The sequence below is a fragment of the Eublepharis macularius genome, chromosome 8 (assembly GCF_028583425.1).
Source record: "Eublepharis macularius isolate TG4126 chromosome 8, MPM_Emac_v1.0, whole genome shotgun sequence".
Classification (NCBI taxonomy): Eukaryota; Metazoa; Chordata; class Lepidosauria; order Squamata; family Eublepharidae; genus Eublepharis; species Eublepharis macularius.
In genome coordinates this window covers 59,159,428-59,174,280 of record NC_072797.1, presented here as the reverse complement: position 1 = coordinate 59,174,280, position 14,853 = coordinate 59,159,428, and positions in this window count along the sequence as shown.

Sequence of the window (14,853 nt, the reverse complement as noted above, 5' to 3'; positions counted from 1 at the left end):
TCAGAAAATACCTGGGGACTTTGAGGATGAAGCCTAGCAAGGATGTGACATCACTTTTGTGTTGTGTTGTCACTTCCAAGTCAAAGATCAGGTGATGGTTCTTCCCAAGCTCCACCCCTTCCAATGATGTCACTTCCAGCATACTGCAGCAAAACCCCACCCCTTCTTGTGATGTCACTTTTAGGGCACTGTCCCATACCCACCTCTTCATCTGAAGTCACTTCAATGCATCATGTCTTGCGGCTCTCAAACATCTGGCGTTTATTCTATGCGACTCTTACATTAAGCAAGTTTGGCCACCCCTGTCTTTTGCATATGGATTGGTGCTTGATGTGCTAATCTTCTCCGCAGGGCTATTGTTGAGTGTAGAGTGTTTTGTTAAGGTTTGAAACCTTAAGAATGAACAGAGCATGGTTTCCAGTTCTGAAAAACACCAGGCTAACAAAACACTCTATACCCGACAATAGCCCTGCAGAGAAGATTAGCACATCAAGCCTGGCTACTCACAGCCAGTGTAGGGGTTTTCTACTAGAGATGGGCACGAACAGCAATACGAACAAAAAAAAAGCCACAAACAGACCAATCTGTTGTTAGCGAACAAGCTATTCATGAGGCTCCATTCTAAACAAACAGGTGGTCGTTGCAAGCCTCGTTTGTTGCTGTTCATTGCTGTTCGTCAAGCCAGACAGTCTGGCACCTGCAATCAATTCCCTTGGCAACTTAGGCAGGGATTGTCTGAACTCTTTCTGAACTCCTGCTGTTGCCCTGGAAACCCCAATCGAAGCCCAATTTAGCTTGATAGGCAGGTCTTCCTTTCAAGTGTGGAGCTCCAAATTTGTTACAAGGGAACAAAGACCAGGGTGGAGGGGACCTCTCAGCTCTGGCTTTGGAGAGGGAGAGACAGCTGCTGTTGGCATTTTGATAAAGAGAGTGCATTGGAACTTGAATTTTCTTTGTGTGTGGTGGGATAGGGATCTACCCTTTCACGTTCCAGGGCTGCTACCAGGCTCTTGGCCAAGCTATTGTTTATTATTGGTACCTTTCCTGCTGCCTGCTCAGGTCAGGTTTCTGGGAGTGTGCGGTAGAGATCTACCCCTTCAAGTTCCAGGGCTGCTGCCAGGCTCTGGGGCCAAGCTATTATTTATGATTGGTACCTTTCCTGGTGCCTGCTCAGGTCAGGTTTCTGGGAGTGGTGCGGTAGTGATTTTGACTTCGATGATGGCTGGAGGAGAGCCCGCTGGCCCCCACAAACAGCCAACCACAAACAAGTTCATGAACAGGGCCATGTTCGTGGTTGTTCGTGAGTCCCTGTTCATGGATGGCAATGAACAACGAACATCATGTTCGGGGTTTTTTCTGTTCGTGCCTATCTCTAGTTTCTACATATTTTGAGGAGGGGCAGTTCTCCAAGTATTTAGAAACATATATAAATTAATAAGAGAGAGAGAAAGAGAATGGAAAGATTGATATGATCAAGCTCCCAAGAACATATAGAGGCCTGGAGGGATGTATTTTGGAGTCTGAATGGTGGGAAATCTCTAAATGATTTATTCCAGTCCCTAAAATTTCTCCTGTCCCTGCAGTTTGATGGTTTTGATGTTTGGGAGCTTATCAGAATGGCCATGGAACATGGCCATTCTCAGACAAAGTTGGAGGGTAGAGGTTTTGCATATTCAAGGAATCCTATTTATGACTTCTAGAGAGATTCAAGTCCAGTAGCCTCTTAAAGAGCAAGATTTCCAGAGGATAAGCTTTCAAGAGTCAAGCTCCCTTCATCAGATGTGGGGGAGCTTGACTTTCAAAAGCTTATATCCTGGAAATCTTTTCGGGCTTTATAGTGCTACTGAACTCAAATCTTGCAGTTCTACCTTAGATCAACATGGCTACCCAGCTGAAACCAAATTTATTTATTTAGGAAATGCAGAAAGATATTACTGTGTATTTTTTTTAACAAAGCAGGATTTGATTCCAGTGACATCTCAGAGACCAACAAGATTTTCAGAGTGTAAGCTTTCAAGAGTTAGAGTTCCCCTTTGCAGACACAAGTAGGAAACTTTTTTTAAAAGGCATCTCTATAACAGCCCAATGAGCACAGAGTTCATTGAGGCATGTTGACTATAAAGTAAATGGGGGATGGGAGAAAGAGGAAAACCAGATAAAAATATGGAAACTGGCCTACTGAAGCCTCTGATGGGGAGATAGGAGCAAATGGGGGCATTTTCCATTTGTTCATTACTCCTCTGGGTTGCCAGCTTGTACTGGAAAGCGACTTTTCTTCCCCATGTTGTGGACATTATGGCTTCTTCCACACACGTTGGATAATGCACTTTCAATGCTCTTTAGTGGTCATTTGGAACTGGGTTTTCGTGTGTGGAACACAAAATCCACTTCTAAAGGATAACTAAAGTGCATTGAAAGTGCATTATTCAACGTGTGTGGAAACGGCCTATGTCAGGGGTCTTGCTGGCTGATGGTGTGGTGTATCAGTCAAGACTTTGAATAACTTGATCACTAATGATGGGGAGGGAGATTTAAAAATTTCCAAATGAAGTTGTTTTAATATTAACAACCATATCATGAATTCCACATGCAAACACACAGTAAGTTCCAAAGCAGCTTAAGTGTCCACACAGATGGCCACCCAGGTCTGCACCTGATGCATGGCAAAAATTCTCCTTATCTCTTGGCAGGATGATAGACATAGGGAAACTAGCTACATTGGGTGACAGGGTTGACCCTATAGTAGTTAGCTATAGGATCTTCTCTCTTCCCCCAGACTCCCGCCATGTATATTTTTAGTAGAGCCAGTTGCAGACTTTCTTTGACAGGAGACTGAAAACAGGAGATTAACATATATGAGAGGGCAAAAAATATCTGTCAATCACTAGGCAGCAAGAAGAAACGGAGAAAGGAGAGTGAAAGACTGGCATGATACCGATCTTCAAATGGGTGCTTCATTTGAATTACTTAACTTATGTTTAAGGATCTAGATGTTCTTCTCCAATACTTGCTAGGGTAGGTGTGAGTATTTTGAGGACTGCTAGTGACATTGTGGTGGGATAGTACTACTGTACAGTAAGCACAAAGGATCTGTTAATGTATTGGACCCTTCCATGTTTTTGCAGGCTTAGGGTTGAATCTAGACTAATGATTCTGTGAACTCAGAGATTTCCTCCCATAAGGCATGATTTTCTTACCTCCCTCTTCCCACAGCAGCCCAAAATACTCTCTTAAAATTGTGTCTTGGAGTCCTCTACCTCCAACAAAAATTGCTCTCTCAGGACAGAAATCTGTGCATCTGCAGAAATGTCTGATCTGGATCCAAGCACTAAGAGTGAGCAAATGTTACCTATTAAATTTCATTTTATATTTTGCATGTGTTTTTGTCAGCTTATGTTGCTTACGTTTTTCTCATCTTCAATCCTTTGCAGCTGCTCATATGATTCTGACTCTGGCTCATAAACAAAATGACTAAAAGTCACCTTTATCCAGAACTGATAAGAGAAGTCTCTCTGTTAATTTGTTTGTAATTCTTCAGGGCCTCCAGTCATCAGATAATAAACGAGAGCACAGAAATTGTGCATTTACAATGAGCCCTAAAATGAGTGGAATTATTCCTGGTCCTCGGTATCAAATCTGTATCTAGGTTATTCAGTCCATTAAATTATCATCGAAAGCTAAATCAGCAGTATAAGCATAAGGTACATAAAATTACAATCTTAGCTGGCTAATTACCTGGACAGAGCTGGGTCATAACTTTTAATATGGCATTTGGAGAAATACCATTCCCATTATGTGGCTTGAATTTTTTTTTCTTCTGTTTTCAGTGGATGGATCTTTTCCCATCCTCTAGGGCATGTGGTCAAAATGGTAAATGTAATGACCTAAATTGACTACCATTTTGTGCCACCATTGTAAAGGTCAAGAATCATACCATTTGTGCTTAATTGAATTCAGCATGATTTTTACCTAAAACAAACAACCGAGGGGCTAAAAATGTAAAGTGAGGCTCATTTGCATATTTTGTTGTGTGGATTCGGGAACTGGAATGGTAGTCGGTAACCTATTAAGGTCAGATCTGATATACCTCTCAGTTTTTCTTCAGCTATTGGTGTAAGAGAGGGAATATTTTACTAGTATCATTCACTGTAGCTTTTATTATGGCACTAATAGAACTGCTATGTAATACTGAACAGTTTTGCTTAGAATTTTTCTGGGTTGATTTCCTCAGCATGTGGAAGAGAGCTGGTCCTCTGAACACAAAATCTTCCTTACATAAGCTGCATTTTCTTATAGGATATAATTTTTCAGCATGAATTTATCCTTTGTGATAACTATGCAGAAAGACAGATAGCCTTTTCTGGCACAAATTTGGGAGAAACACATCTAAACTACCAGAGTGACATCTAACAGAAATAATACTAGTTTTTTGGTCGCACAGTCTTATCAGAAGAACAGAAATAGCAACTCCCCTCCCCCTCCCCAGTGCTGTTTCTGGGACTGAAACTGGGTTTTTTTTTGTCACTTTTAAACCTGGTAGGGGAAAAGGCAGGCACATTATGATGTAGTTTGACCCTATTGGAGAGTGATTAATTTTATATTTTTCAGGAGCCAAACCAATGTGTAGAGATCTTGTTGAAGTTCTTTGTTTGGATATAAATTGGATTTTTACATTCTTAAGGAACTGCCTGCCTGAAGATATCAGGTAAGCTCCCACACTTCTTGCTTTATGCAAACTGAATTATTTTGGATGGTTTTCTTACACAGGTAATAGGCTGTTCTGTAAGGAAATGGTTCAAAGAGATGCTTTGATAAGGGATAGGAATTGTAGACTATACTACTCTGCACTGTCTGTTACTGTAAGTATCTTCCTACTGGGTTGCTTCCACATTGTTTAATATGTTATGTCAAATTGCTTGTTTGTCTAAAGATTGTTTTAGCTCTGTATCAGATTTCTACTTGTTTTCAAATTTCTGCAGTAATAGTATTGTTTATTTATAGGGGTGTGCAAAGGCACCCTGGTTCGTGTTTCCCGAATCTGGCAAACCCGAATCAAGAAGCCGATTCAGGTTGATTCGGGTTAGCTTTTTCATTGAAAAAGCTAACCCGAATCAACCTGAATCAACCCGAATCGGCATACCCGAATCCGCTGGGCGATTCGGGTTTCTGCTATACCCGAATCGGCTTCTTTGTACTTTGAAAGGGAGAAAATAATTTTAAAAAAACTTTATTTTGTGTTGTTCATGTTTTATTCTTTGTTGTGCAGTTGGTTCTCATCATAGGGAACAACGGGGCTGGCTGGCCAGCCATCTCTGTAGGTGGTGGGGGAATTTGAGGGAGGGTGTCTGTGGTTCAGGTGCTCTTTCACAGGGACAAGCTGGCACTCAGAAGTGTGCCCACCATTGTGGCACCCCTGGGCTGTGCAGAATTGCCCAGGGAGAGAGAGTTTAGAAGTTCCCAGCATAGGGAACAAAGGGAGAGGGCTGGCCTTTGCCAGCCTGTTACTGGGGTTATGGGTGTGGGGCTGCTGGGGGTGGATTTGGGTCTGTGAGGGGCTAATGTGGGGATTTGGGTCTGTGTGTGGCAGCTGGGGGGAATTGGGTTTGTGTGGGGCTGTAGGGGGTGGACTTTGGGGGCTGAGAGCACCTACTTGGGGAGGCCATGAAATGCCCCCCCAAGTGGGAGCTGGCTGAGCCTTGGTGGGGGGTGGGAGTAGAGGTGGGAGAAGGGCCCCTGAGGGTTGGGGGGCATTTTGCATGCAAAATGCCACCCCTGGCAAGACAAGCTTCCCCCAGCTGTATGTAGTAGAGAAAAGAGCACCTACTTGGGGAGGCCATGAAATGCCCCCCCAAGTGGGAGCAGGCTGAGCCTTGGTGGGGGGTGGGAGTAGAGGTGGGAGAAAGGCCCCTGAGGGTTGGGGGGCATTTTGCATGCAAAATGCCACCCCTGGCAAAGGAAGCCTGCCTCTTCATTTTTTCCCCATAGGAAATGAAGATTAGCAGCAGCAAGCTAAAAATACATTCACTTTTCCCGTTTCTTAGGGGAGGATGGGGTCCTCCCCTAAGTCCAATCGGTCTGAAACTTGGGGGGTTGTTAGAGAGGAGTTAGAGGAAGGTCCCCACAAATTTTGGCTTGATTCGGTGGGAAAATACCTCCCCCAGGCGTCTGGGAAGATGGAGGCATTTTCCCATTGAAAAACCCGAATCAACCCGAATCAATCCGAATCGATTCGGGTTATGGCAATTTGGAAAACCCGAATCGATTCGGGGTGATTCGGGTTTTTTTCGGGTTTCCAAAACCCGAACTGCACACCCCTATTTGTTTATTTATTTATTCATTTTTATTTATTTATTACTAAGAAAAGGGGGATACAGAATAAAGAGGGATGGGGAAAATAAGTTCATATTATATCACTCTAATACATTGCACCGTTCAATCTAATATATTTCTTGTCACATTAATATGTTCTGCAGATCAGCCACTTATTTGCAAATTTTTCCATTCATTTTAAATAATGTCCATAAAAGTCTTCATCCTAACTAAGAGCTAGGTTTCTTCAGATTTCCTCTGTATCCAGCTATAAAATGGATCCCAAATGTCGTTATATATTGTATTGTCCATCTCTTTCAATAAACTCGACAATTTATCCATTTCAGCTGTTTCAAGAATCCTTTCAATCAGATTTTCTTGCGTTGGGATGACTGTTGTTTTCCAAAGTTTTGCATATAGTATCCTGGCTGTTGTGATTATATTCAAAATCAAATGTTTTTGGTTTTTATTAACTGGAACCAACATGTGGTTTAATAAAAAGAGTTCTGGTTTCAAAGGCAATGAAATCTTAAGTATTTGTTGAGTCGTTTTGTGGACCATCTTCCAGAACTCTGCTGCTTTTTTACATGTCCACCACATATGATATGATGAACCCGGGTTACTCTCACACTTCCAACATTTATTTGACATATTTAAAGACATTTTGGCTATCCTAATAGGAGTTAGATGCCATCTATAAAACATTTTGTAAATATTTTCTTTCAAAGAGGCTACTTTTGTCATCCTTAAATTGCCCTTCCACATTTGCGACCATTGCTCTACGTCAATTGTGTGTCCCACGTTCTCTGCCCATTTTATCATGGTATCTTTAACTTCCTCCCCCTGTAATTTCGCATTTAAAAACCTACCACATAATTTCTTTATTGTTTTAACATTGGCACCACACATTATCATGTCAATATTCTCATCCTTTTTGTAGAAGCCCATTACCTTGTCTTTTTAATATCTAGATTCCAACTGTGCCTGGCCCCACCATCCCAACTCAATGTCTAAATCTGTCATTTCTTTTGGGTTTTTTAATAGACCACCTGGTTTCAACAGTACCTTGTAGGTAGAGGCTTTCCCTCTTTTTTCAAGTTAGGTTGTGTAAATGCTTCGATTGGGGAGACCCACAAAGGGATTTTCTCATCAAAGACGAGTCTTATTCTTTCCCAAACCCTCACTAATGCCTTCCTTATCAAATGATTTTTGAAGTATTTATGGTATTCCCATTTTTTATACCAGATAAATGCATGCCAGCCCATCAATAAGTCATGTCCTTCCAGATTTAAAAGTCTTCCGTTTTCCAGGGTAATCCAACCAAGTCAACGCACAGGCCTTATAGTATAATCCCCAATCTGGTAGAGCAAAACCTGCTTTTTCCTTTGTGTCTTGTAATGCTTTCAATTTAATTTGTGGTCTTTTATTCTGTCAAATAAAAGACTGTACGCCCTGGTTAAGTTCCTTGAAAAAAGCTTGGGGTACCCCTACTGGTATGCTTTGGAACAAGAATAGAACTCTTGATAGAACATTCATTTTTATCACCACAATTCTTCCAAGCAATGATATCTGCAGGTCTTTCCAGCTTTCCAGATCTTTTTAAATTGCTTTTATTAATGTCATATAATTATCGTCATACAGAGAACTACATCTATTAGTCATCCAGATTCCTAGGTATTTTATTATCTTTTCAATTACAAGTTGTGATTTTTGAGTTAGTTCTTCCATCTGCTGTTTCTGCATGTTTTTTGTAATGAGCTTTGTCTTTTTATTTTTAGGCCTGCCAAGGCACCATATTCCTTAATTTCTTGTAGGAGCTCCTGGATTGATGTTAAAGGTTCTTCTAAAATGAAGACTAGATCATCTGCAAACGCTTGTACTTTATATTCTTGCTTCTTAATTCTAACTCCTCTAATTTCATCTGAATTTCGTATCTTATCCATAAGTGTTTCCAATGTTATTATGAACAGAAGAGGTGATAGTGGACAGCCTTGTCTTGTTCCTTTTTCAATTTTATTGGTTCTGTTAGTTGGCCATTAACTAAGATTCTCATTTTTTTATCATAGATTTTTTGGATTATTCTAAGAAAATTTTCTCCACATTGCATCTCTCCTAATTGTTTAAACATAAATTGCCAGTTAAGATTGTCAAAAGCTTTCTCCGCATCAAGAAACATTAGAGCTAGCTGTTTTTCTGGGTGGGCCTCATAGTATTCCAAAATATTTAATATTTTTCTTATGTTGTGGCTAGTCTGCCTTCCTGTTAGAAAACCAACTTGGTCTTGATGGATCATCTGGTCCAATATTTTCTTCATTCTCCATGAGAGTATGGTTGCAAAGATTTTATAGTCTACATTTAACAGTGAGATTGGTCTGTAGTTTTTAATTTCTTTCAAGTCCACTCTTTCCTTTGGTATTAGAGAAATCGTGGCTTCTTTCCAAGTCTCTGGGAAGGATTCTGTATCCCATATTTTTTCCATCAAGTGCTTGAATGGGGCTATTAGGGTCTCTTCAAAACATTGGTAGAATTCAGCTGGAGTACCATCTGGTCCTGGAGATTTTCCCTTATTTTGTCTTTTAATTGCCTGTGCTATTTCGTTCATAGTAATTGGAACATTTAAAATTTTTCTCTGTTCTTCCTTAAATTTCTTCAGTCCCACGTTCTTTAAATATGCTTCTTGTTGCTCTGGATGGACAGTCATTTTCCCGTAAAGCTTCTTATAAAAGAGTTCTACCACCTTCTTTATTTCCTCCTGGAGTACTTTCTCTTCTCCTTTTTCATCCCTCAATGATATTATTTGTCTTTTACAGTTTTCTCTTCTTAATTTGTAAGCTAGCCACCTTGTGGGTTTATTTGCATTTTCAAAGTAATTTAATTTTGCAAATTTAACTTTTTTCTCCGTCTCCTCCATCAATATCAAATTAAGTTTATGTTGCAGTATCTTTATCTTCAGTTTTACTGTATCTTTTCCAGGGGTGTCTTTTAGGTTATCTTCCTCTTCTGTTAAATTCCTTTCCAATTTCTGGTAGTCTTTGTTTCTCTCTTTCTTTTTCTGTGCTGCGTATCTGATTGCCAGTCCTCTAAAAAAGGCTTTACTTGCATCCCACGCTATATCCACAGTTGTTTCATTGTTTAGATATTGTTTAAAAAAAACATTCCATTTCTTTGGAAACCATTTCTTTATTTTTTTTGTCCTTTAATAGGCCTATATTCAGTCTCCACCTAAATTGTCTTCTTTCTTCTTTTATCCTTATTATCAGAGTAATAGTATTGTTTATTGAATCTCCCGGCTGTTGATTGTATTGAATTACACAGTGTAATTCACCTTCAGCCTCACTGAGAAAAGTAGACTATAAATAACTAAAGTAAGTAAATAATAAAGATACAAAGGTGTAAGTCCACACACGTAGTACAATCCTCAGCAGAGTAATACCCTTCTAAGTCCCTTGAAGTCAATAAGCTTTGAATGGTATGGTTCAACCTAAGATTCTTTTTATGTGCAGGTATGTAAAGCACCTCAACTTCTGTCCAGCTAAGTGTTCCATCTTTTTCTTTGGATGAAGTAAACAGTCAGAATGATCACTCTGCAGAGTACCATCAAGGAGCATGGCCTTGCACACAACACAACTAGAGGATATGGAAATATCCCATGATAAATTTTGCTATTCTTTTCAAAACCCTTTATACTTGAATGTCTTCATACATTTCACCTGAGGAAGAGCCTCTGAGTGAGCTTTCTTTTGTTTGTGTCATACAGTCATGTAATATTTGTAATTGCTAATTAATGAATGCCTTACATTTTGAAGAGAAAGGACACAAGTATAATTGAAAAGAAGGGGGAAAATAACAATAAGTTGAGTCCTTCTGATAAGTGAGGGCACTTGAGCTAGCGGAAGGAGTCTTGTACCAGTGTGTGTGTGTGTGGGGGGGATTCCTTGCTTAGTGAAAGGAAATTAGATCCAACTCAGTCTGTTGCTGAACTAGACAAAGGTTGCATCTTTCTGGTGTGCCTTTCAAATATATTGTATACTTAGTTGGTATAAAATAGACAAGAGTGCCAGTATGTAGAGTGTTATGCAGCTGTTTATATGGGTCTCTCTCTCTCTCTCTCCCTTTCTCTGTATTTTTCAGTTTACAAGCCAACAAACCACCCACGAACCAAAGCACAGCTGTCTTGGGCCCGTCATCTGTTTATTTTTTTCTTACATAGTTTGTTTCCATGGTGAGTTGTTGCTTTCTTTCCCCTTCCCTGTAACAAATACTTTTAGTTGTTTTTTTAATGATATCATGCAATGCAGGGCAGGATTTTTCAAGAAAAAGTGTTACTGCTGACAGTTTTTTGAGATCATGGAAAAGCTGAAGACCTCTTCAGCAATCTTGATGTTTCCTCAGCTCTCTGTACAGAATCCACTGCAGCACAACTAATAGAGTGGAATACCACTTCTCTTGTAATTCCTCTGTTGTCTCTCGCAGATCTCCTCTGTTTCCCATTACAGTGGAAATAGTCCATCCCCTGTAGGAGGGACAATTGAATGTTGTCAGTCTTAATCAAAACCTCTAAAGCAAAACAACAAGCATTTCCTTGATGCAAGTTTCTAAGGTGAAAGGAAGGATCAGTGTGGATGATTTGCTACAGTGCACCACAGCTATATTGCAGCTACCAGAGTGGTTTTGAAACCCAGGATAGTTAAGTTTCCTTTCTATGTTGACTACTATATGGAATGGCCTGGATAGTAGATACTTCTTTGCCTGGAACCAGATAGACCACCCTGTCTTAGTTGTTCAGCACCTGCACACAAGAATTGGTGATGCAGTAGAAAACGCACATCCAGTTTTCCATTTTTCTTACAGCATCAAAAAATATGATGGGAAATCATGATTCTAGCCAGTGTAGCCAGTTTAGTGTAATGGTTAAGAGTGGTGGGACTCTATTCTAGAGAGCCAGGTTTGATTCCTCACTTCTCCGCTTGAAGCCAACTGGGTCATCTTGGGTCAGTCACGGCTCTTTAAGAGCTCTTTCAGTCCCACTCACCTCACAGGGTGATTGTTTTAAACTGCTCGGAGTGGGTGTTAAGTTCTCCTGAAGGGTGGTATATAAATCGAATATTGTTGTTGTTGTTATACCACTAGGAGGGAATGTCAGGGAACCCCAGTATATACACCAAATTATTTTAACATGACTTTCGTAAAGTCATTTGTAATGAATGAAATTGTGAAACATTTGTAATCATGAAATATTTGTAAAGAAAGACGTCACATACCTATAAGGTGGTTAATTTCTCCTTAGTTGATAACAATGCTTCATTTATTAAATTAGCTGTGGTGGATCCTTCATCAGTGCCAGTCAAATAGTGATTAGGAGGGAGTTTCACAAATGGGGCCCTACTACCGAAAAGGCCCAATCCATGTTTATATCCCACCTCATTAATGTATATAGGGTCTCTGATGAAGATCTTAACTATCAAGCAGGTTCACATGGGAGTAGGTAGTTCTTCTGATATGACATCCTGGTCCCAGGTTATTTGAGTGTACTTTGATTGACTTTGTTAATGTTTTATTTTGCTCTGCATTTGTCTTTCATTCTACCTTGATGTTTTGGCGATATTCTTCACCAGGATTTCTCTTAAGACCGTTTTTTTTTTTTATAAAAAAAAGCTCTGAATGTGCACAAAGGCCACCACAAGAGCATTACAGTCAATGGAAGAGACAACACAGTAAATTATAAGGATTATTTTGGAAAATTGATCACAGTACTATGGGGCCATTTTGAAACTGATGGTTATGCAAAGAGTCTTTGAGATGAAGCTGTAATTGATGCAAGGACTCACAATGAGATTACGTTAACTTCTCATGGCCTGTTTAGGTACATATCCCATTAAATGCATATGGTATAAATATATAATCCATTTTTTTCTGAAAAACACCTAGAGATAATCTGGTTCTGACCATGACACTGATCCTGTGTAACCTGTGCTGGACTAATCTGGGGTCAGCTTTGTGAAATGTAGAAACAAGAGAGGAGATCAGAACATGGTTGTTCATGACTGTTTCATTATCCCTGGGAAATAAGTACAAATGACTTCCCTTAGCATAGACTTGTGATGCTAAATGAATATTCCATTTAATGTTATGGCTAGAGATGGGCACGATCCGCATTACGATCGAAACCCCCCACAATAATGGCGATCGCGCGATCGGGACCCGGCGGATCATGCTTGGGCACGGCCAACGATCCAGCAGTCGGGAGGGGGGCTTGATCAGGCTCAGATCGGGAAGCCAGACACTCAGGCGCCAGCAAGCTATTCCCCTGGCAATGGAGCCAGGGGAATGCCTGAGCTGTGTTTGCCCTCCTTCAGTCACCCTGGAAACCCGAATGGAAGCCCAGATTTCCTTGATCAGCAGGGCTTCCTTCCAACCACGGAGCAGCAAAGCAGTCACCAGCTGGGAGAAGACACCCAAGGGAGGGAGGGGGAAGGGGGTGTTCTGTAGCAATGGGCACTCCAATCTCATCCCTGAAAACCCTGATAAGCAGCTCTGACGGCCAAACACAGACAGCCAAACACAAACACAGATGCCGCCGGCATCAGCCACCATTCCTGTATTGCTGGGAACAGCGGGGTGCCCCTCCGCTTTTGCATCCACGATCCACAATCCGATCCACGATCCACGGATCGGAAACGAGAGATGACCGGTGTGGATCGTTAATTCAGGATCGTTGCCGGCGCCAGTCCACGATCAGCTTGATCGGTATTTTTTTTGGGATCGTGCCCACTTCTAGTTATGACTTGCCAGTGCAATACTGGTCTATATTTACCAAGTGAATGTTATTGCTTCTGTTTCATTTCACAGAGCCAGATGCTCTGTTAAAATGTGATTATAAATTGTAGTACCGCTGCTATAAAAATATGATGATTTGTTCATGTAATCATTCCCTGAATTTTGAAAATAGGATATCAGCATGTGGACACTCCTGAAACCTAAATGGGAAGGGGGAAGAAGAGGACTACTTTACTCTTGCAGAAAGAAATCATTGGTAACTGTTTGCCATTTCAAAAATACTAGCAGTATTCTGTCATCCATTTGTTTTTGTTTTTCAGATTATTATGAAAAAATAGGAATTTATGTTCCTACTTCTTTTCCACAATAAACCTTTTTGTTTCAATACAGTTACCTATATAACCTTCTTAAATTTCTTATACTTGCTAGGCACTATTACTTATACTTACTAGGCACTTGCGGCTTTTGAATGCTTTAGCTCATTTTTGGAGTGGGAATTGCAGCGCAGGGCGCATAGTCGTGACTCTGTGCATTATTTAGATGATTTTTTTGTTCGTTGGGGTAGCGGGGTCTGGCCAATGTGCCCGGCTTCTGAGCACTTTTGTTCATTTGGCAGATGAACTGGGCGTTCCTTTGGCGCACGAGAAAATGGAGGGTCCTTCACGGGTTTTGATGTTTTTAGGTATAGAGCTCGATACAGTGCAGCAGTGTTTTAGGCTCCCCCCCCGAGAAGGTGGCTGACCTCAAGGTAAGGCTGCTGGAGTTTGGGTCAAAGCGAAAGGTGTCCCTGTTGGAGCTGCAGCAGTTGGTGGGTCACTTGAACTTTGCTTGCAAAGCGGTGGCCCCTGGTAGGGCCTTTTTGCGGAGGCTATGTGATGCTATGTCGTCGCTTAGGGCACCCCATCATCGCCTCAAGGTTACCAGGGGAATGAGGGAGGATTTGGACGTTTGGTCCGCCTTTCTCAGGGATTTCAATGGGGTCACGTTCTGGAGTGAGGACCTGCTGCTCGAGGCCGAGCTGCAGGTTATCTCTGATGCATCAGGCTCATTAGGCTTTGGGGTTTACTTCCGTAAGCACTGGTATGCTGACAGGTGGCCTCCTGAGTGGCATGCGTTTGGCTTAGATAAGGACTTAACCTTTTTGGAGTTTTTCCCCCTTTTGGTGGCAGTCCACTTGTGGGGGAAGGAGTTGTCCAACAGGGTAGTCCATTTTTGGTGTGACAACCAAGCGGTTGTTCACATTGTAAACTCCTTGTTTTCTAGATCAGGCCGGGTTATGAGGCTTGTTAGAGCCTTTATGTTGCTTTGTCTCCGGTGGAACATTTTATTTAAGGCCAAACACGTTCCTGGTGTTAGTAATGGTGTGGCAGACGCTTTGTCTCGCCAACAGATGGAGCGATTTTGGCAACTTGCCCCAGAGGCAGACCCAGAGCCGACACCAATGCCCCTGGAGTTATGGCAGCTTGGGAGGTCGAAGCGTCCAGGGCCATAAGGCTGGCGTTGGCCCCCAGCACCCAGTGTGCCTATGACAGAGCGGTAGGCCAATTTGGGGACTTTAGGAGGGGTGTGGGCCTGCAGCAGTTATGGCCCATTCCTGTTGAGCATTTGTTGCACTTTTGTGTGCATCAGAAGGGTCGTGGGCTGGCGGTTAAGTCCATTAGGGGCCAGTTAGCAGTGTTGGCCTTTGTGAGTAAGGCTCGGGGGTTCTCTGAGGCCACGGGGGACTTCCGTGTCCGTAAAATGTTAGAGGGCTGGTCTCGTGAGTCA